A 7,233-nucleotide genomic window follows, 5' to 3' on the forward strand; every position below is an offset into this window, starting at 1 on the left:
TGATTTCGGCGCCGCTCCTCTTACGTGGAGGTCCTCAATCCTCAGCCAAGCCATTGAATAGATCTCCACGTTTTCTCCACGGGTCATCCTTCTCGAGCCATCTATGATGCCCCATGTACACGATTTTCCCAGACCCGCCATCTTTCATTGACGTAAGCTGCTGAGACATTGTATCATCCATGCACCTCGTGCATCCGCAATATCTGTGGCACACCTGGCCTGAGGTGTACCCATAACTGAGATAGTCATGCACCGTCGTCATCAACGTGGCTCTCATATAGAAATACTCGCCTTTGCTGGTGTCCCATGTCCATGCCGGTGTTTTCCATAACATGTCTAGCTCCTCTTTTAGAATCCCCATATACAGGTTAATATTATTTCCCGGTTGTTTCAGCCCTTGAATCAATATGCTCATTGTATGTACTTTGTCTTCATGCACTTCCATGGGGGGAGATTGTACATCCATACAAAGACGGGCCATGTGCTGTGGTTGGTGTTCTGGTTTCCAAACGCATTCATGCCATCAGTATTCGCACCAAGCACGATGTTCCTTGCATATTTTGTGAAAAAATGATATTCGGCGTTGAATGCTCTCCACTAGCTAGCATCTGTGAGGTGTCTCAGCTTCGGATCATCTCCATCATAGGGCTTCTTCCTCTCCGCATTCCAGCACATGAGCTTTGCTTCCTTAGGATCTACGAAATATCATTGCACACGGGGAGTGATCAGAAAGCACCATACAACTTTCTAAGGAGCTTTCTTTCCTACCTTCTTGTCTCGAGAAGCATTGCACACTGGAAAACTAGTTTTTTCTGCGTGCTCCCCTGGATAAATGATCCAATTGTTGATGCATGCATGGTATCTAATGTGCGGCAAATCAAGAGGGCAAACAATTTTCTTGGCCTCCTCGACACTAGTAGGACATAGGATCCCCGCGGGAAGAACTTTAATATGTAGATACTTCAAATGCTCATCGAGGCTTTTGTTTGTCCATTTGTTTTTGGCCTTCGTCTTTGGATGTTCGAGCATGAAACTCAAGTGGGTCACCTCAGGATTGCAATCGTCATACAGTGGAGTCTTCGAGTCTACTTCAAGTTGCGCCAGCTTGGCCTCCTCTCTAGAAGCAGCCCTGTCGCTAGTCGTACTCTTTTGAAGGAGGTCTCGAACATAAGGGTCCTGCACGACTGAACTTAGTAGCATCGAAGACTACGGCGTGTAGTCCGTCGCCTCTTCTCCGCCATGTCCGGACTCTTCTTCGCCATGTCTGGAATCTTCTCCACCCCTGGCATGTCCATACTCTTCCCCGCCGCCATGTCCGGCGCCATCATCTTCGTGTCGATCGATCATCTCTTCGTCTAGCCCCATGTCGTTATTCCCTGCCATGTGGACGTCCTCATCATCATCTTCACTTATCCATCGAGTATAGCCATCCATGAAACCATTCATCAACAGGTGCACCTTCAAACTACCACGAGCAAAAGGGTCCAAAATGACTCCTTCTTTGCATCTTGTACACGGACATCTAATCCCAGTCCGATTATTTGCATCTTGTACATGGACATCTAATCCCAGTGCGCCTTCATGACCAATTGCATGGTATAACAAGCAAAAGGGTTATAAACAAAATGCATGCATGCATCAAAGTCATATAAAAATATGGCATGACCTTGCCTAAAAATAGGACATATTGAGTTTGCTCGAAATTTGCCGAAACGGAAATAAATCGGCATTTCGGCAAAACATAAGCAACTCAGGGGGCATGTTACTCGCACAAATCCCTCCATATCGCAAACACACATATTCCAATTCTTGAAATGCACAACTTTTTACTCACCTATCTCCCAAGAGAGATCGAGCACGGTTAGATGAGGCCTTTGCTACCTATAGGTGAAGGAAATATGCCCTAGAGACAATAATAAAGTTGATATTTTTATATTTCCTTATAGCATGATAAATGTTTATTATTCATGCTAGAATTGTATTAACCGGAAACTTGATACATGTGTGAATACGTAGACAAAACACCGTGTCCCTAGTAAGCCTCTACTAGACTAGCTCGTTAATCAAAGATGGTTAAGTTTCCTAACCATAGACATGTGTTGTCATTTGATGAATGGGATCACATCATTAGGAGAATGATGTGATGGATATGACCCATTCGTTAGCTTAGCATTATGATCGTTTAGTTTTATTGATATTGCTTTCTTCATGTCAAATACATATTCCTTTGACTATGAGATTATGCAACTCCCGGATACCGGAGGAATACCTTGTGTGCTATGAAACGTCACAACGTAACTGGGTGATTATAAAGATGCTCTACAAGTATCTCCGAAGGTGTTTGTTGGGTTGACATAGATCGAGATTAGGATTTGTCACTCCGAGTATCAGAGAGGTATCTCTGGGCCCTCTCGGTAAGGAGTTTCAGGCACCCCCGGCAAAGATATGGGCCTAATGGGCCAAGTGAGGAAACACACCGGCCCTGGTGCACCCCTACAGAGGCCAGCCCTATGAGGAGGAGAAGGAAAGAGGGGAGGGCAAGGAAAGTGTGGATTAGGATTCCTACTTCCTTCACTCTACCCCCTCTTTCCTTCCCCCTCGGTTATATATGGCAGGGGGCGCGCGCGGCTTGGGAGGGACTCCAAGTAGGATTCCTCCTACTTGGGCACCTCCTATGGCTACTCCTCCCTCCCTCCCACCTATATATATATATATATATATATGAGGAGGGGGCACCTAGCACAGACCAGACAATTGCCTAGCCGTGTGCGGTGCCCCCTCCACAGTTTACACCCCCGGTCATATTTTCATGGTGCTTAGGCGAAGCCTTGCGAGGATCATTTCACCATCACCGTCACCACGCCATCGTGCTGACGGAACTCATCTACTTCCTCGACACCTTGCTGGATCAAGAAGGAGAGGGATGTCATCGAGCTGAACGTGTGCAGAACTCGGAGGTGCCGTATGTTCGGTGCTTGATCGGTCAGAGCTAGAAGAAGTTCGACTACATCAACCGCGTTGTCAAATGCTTCCGCTTTCGGTCTACGAGGGTACATGGACACACTCTCCCCCTCTCGTTGCTAAGAATCTCCTAGATAGATCTTGCGTGAGCGTAGGACTTTTTTTTCAAATTTCATGCTACGTTTCCCTACAGTGGCACCCGAGCCAGGTCTATGCGTAGATGATATGCACGAGTAGAACACAAAGAGTTGTGGGCGGTGATCGTCATATTGCTTACCACCAACGTCTTATTTTGATTAGGCGGTATTGTTGGATGAAGAGGCCCGGACCAACCTTACATGACCACGTTCATGAGACCGGTTCCACCGACAAACATGCAACTAGTTTTGCATAAAGGTGGCTGGCGGGTGTCTGTTTCTCCTACTTTAGTTGAATTGAATTTGACCGCGGCCGGTCCTTGTTGAAGGTTAAAACAGCAAACTTGATAAATCACCATTGTGGTTTTGATGCATAGGTAAGAACGATTCTTGCTAGAAGCTCGTAGCAGCCACGTAAAACTTACAACAACAAAGTAGAGGATGCCTAACTTGTTTTTGCAGGGCATATTGTGATGTGATATTGTTAATACATGATGTGATAAACGTTATTGTATGAGATGGTCAAGTATTGTAAGATATCTGACAACCGGCAGGAGCCTTATGGTTGTCTCTTTATTGTATGAAATGCAAACGCCATGTAATTGCTTTATTTTATCACTATGCGTTAGCGATACTTGTAGAAGCAATAGTTGGTGAGACGACCACGATGCTACGATGGAGATCAAGGTGTCGAGCCGGTGACGATGGAGATCATGACGATGCTTTGGAGATGGAGATCAAAAGCACAAGATGATGATGGCCATATCATGTCACATCTTTTGATTGCATGTGATGTTTATCTTTTATGCATCTTATTTTTCTTAGTACGGTGGTAGCATTATAAGATGATCCCTTCACTAAATTTCAAGGTAAAAGTGTTCTCCCTGAGTATGCACCGTTGCTACAGTTCTTTGTTTCGAGACACCACAAGATGATCGTGTGTGATAGACTCTACATTCACATACAACGGGTGCAAGAAAGTTTTGCACATGCAGAATACTCGGGTTCAACTTGACGAGCCTGGCATGTACAGACATGGCCTCGGAACACTGGAGACCGAAAGGTCGAACGTGAATCAGATAGTTGATATGATCAACATAGAGATGTTCACCATTGATGACTACCCCATCTCATGTGATGATTGGACATGGGTTAGTTGATTTGGATCACGTATCACTTAGATGACTTGAGGGATGTCTATCTAAGTGGGAGTTCTTAAGTAATTTGATTAATTGAACTTTAATTTATCATGAACTTAGTCCTGATAGTATTTGCAAATTATGTTGTAGATCAATAGCTCGCGTTGTAGCTCCCATATGTTTTTGATATGTTCCTAGAGAAAATAAAATTGAAAGATGATAGTAGCAATGATGCGAACTGGGTCCGTGATCTGAGGATTATCCTCATTGCTGCACAGAAGAATTATGTCCTTGATGCACCGCTAGGTGATAGACCTATTGCAGGAGCAGATGTAGACGTTATGAACATTTGAAAAGCTCAGTATGATGACTACTTCATAGTTTAGTGCGCCATGCTTTACGACATAGAACCGGGACTTCAAAAATGTTTTGAATGCCATGGAGCATATGAGATGTTCCCAGAGTTGAATTTAATATTTCAGACTCATGCCCATGTCGAGAGGTATGAGACCTATAACAAGTACTTTGCCTACAAGATGGAGGAGAATAGCTCAGCCAGTGAGCATGTACTCAGAATGTCTAGGTACTACAGTCGCTTAAATCAAGTGGGAGTTAATCTTCCAAATAAAATAGTGATTGACAGAGTTCTCTAGTCACTATCACCAGCTACTAGAACTTCATGATGAACTACAATATGCAAGGGATGACGAAAACGATTCCTGAGCTCTTCGCGATGCTGAAATCGGTGAAGGTAGAACTCAAGAAAGAGCATCAAATGTTGATGGTTAACACGACCACTAGCTTCAAGAAAAAAGCAATGGAAAGAGAGGTAACTTCAAGAAGAATGGCAAGCAAGTTTCCACTCCCTGGAAAAAGCCCAAAGCTGGGCCCAAGCCTGAAACTGAGTGCTTCTACTGCAAAGGGAATGGTCACTAGAAGCGGAACCACCCCAAATACTTGGCGGATAATAAGGATGGCAAAGTGAACAAAGGTATATTTGGTATACATGTTATTGATGTGTACTTTACTAGTTGTCATAGCAACCCCTACGTATTTGATACCAGTTCAGTTGCTGAGATTAGTAACTCGAAACAGGAGTTGCCGAAAGAACAGAGGCTAGTTAAGAGCGAAGTGACAATGTGTGTTGGAAGTGATTCCAAGGTTGGTACAATCACCATCACACACTCCCTCTACCTTCGGGATTAGTGTTGAACCTAAAATAAATGTTATTTGGTGTTTGCGTTAAGAATGAATATGATTAGATCATGTTTATTGCAATACGGTTATTCATTTAAGTCAGAGAATAATTGTTGTTCTGTTTACATGAATAAAACCTTCTGTGGTCATACACCCTAGGAAAATGGTTTATTGAATCTCGATCATAGTAATACACATATTCATAATATTGATGCCAAAAGATGCAAAATTGATAATGATAGTGCAACATATTTGTGGCACTACCGTTTATGTCATATTGGTGTAAAGTGCATGAAGAAACTCCATGGAGATGGGCTTTTGGAATCACTTGATTATGAAAAATTTGATACTTGCGAACCATGCCTCATGGGCAAGATGACTAAAACTCCGTTCTCCGGAACAATGGAGCGAGCTAATGACTTATTGGAAATAATACATACCGATGTATGCGGTCCGATGAGTATTGAGGCTCGCGGCGGGTATCGTTATTTTCTGACCTTCACAGATGATTTGAGCAGATATGGGTATATCTACTTGATGAAACACAAGTTTGAAACATTTGAAAAGTTCAAAGAAGTTTGGAGTGATGTGGAGAATCATTGTAACAAGAAAATAAAGTTTCTATGATTTGATCGCGGAGGCGAATATTTGAGTTACGAGTTTGGCCTTCATTTAAAACAATGTGGAATAGTTTCACAACTCACCCCACCTGGAACACCACAGCGTAATGGTGTGTTCGAACGTCGTAACCGTACTTCATTAGATATGGTGCGATCTATGATGTCTCAAACCGATTTACCACTATCGTTTTGGGGTTATGCATTAGAGACAGTTGCATTCATGTTAAATAGGGCACCATCTAAATCCGTTGAGACGACACCATATGAATTATGGTTTGGCAAGAAACCTAACCTGTCATTTCTTAAAAAGTTTGCGGTTACGACACTTATGTCAAAAGGCTTCAGCCTGATAAGGTCGAACCCAAAACGGAGAAGTGCATCTTCATAGGGTACCCTAAGGAAACAATTGGGTACACCTTCTACCACAGATCCAAAGGCAAGATCTTTGTTGCCGAGAATGGAACCTTTCTAGAGAAGGATTTTCTCTCGAAAGAAGTGAGTGGGAGGAAAGTAGAACCTGATGAGGTAATTGTACCTTCTCTCGAATTGGAAAGTAGCACATCAGTGAAATCCGTTCCCGTGATGCCTACACCAACTAGAGAGGAAGCTAATGATGATGATCATGAAACTTCAGATCAAGTTACTACTGGACCTCGTAGGTCGAACAGAGCATGTTCTGCACCAGAGTGGTACAGTAATCCTGTCCTAGAAGTCATGTTATTAGACCATGGCGAACCTACGAACTATGAAGAAGCTATGATGAGCCCAGATTCCGACAGATGGCTTGAGGCCATGAAATCTGAGATGGGATCCATGTACGAGAACAAACTGTGAACTTTGGTGGGCTTGCCCAATGATCGACAAGCCATTGAAAATAAATGGATCTTCGAGAGGAAGACTGACACTGATGGTAGTGTTACTATATACAAAGCTTGACTTGTTGCAAAAGATTTTTGACAAGTTCAAGGTGTTGACTACGATGAGATTTTCTCACTCGTAGCGATGCTTAAGTCTGTCTGAATCATGTTAGCAATTGCCACATTTTATGAAATCTGGCGAATGGATGTCAAAACTGCATTCCTTAATGGATTTCTTAAAGAAGAGTTGTATATGATGCAACCAAAAGGTTTTGTCAATCCTAAAGGTGCTAACAAAGTGTGCAAACTCCAGCGATCCATC

Source organism: Triticum urartu, chromosome 3 (genome assembly GCF_003073215.2).
Source record: "Triticum urartu cultivar G1812 chromosome 3, Tu2.1, whole genome shotgun sequence".
NCBI lineage: Eukaryota > Viridiplantae > Streptophyta > Magnoliopsida > Poales > Poaceae > Triticum > Triticum urartu.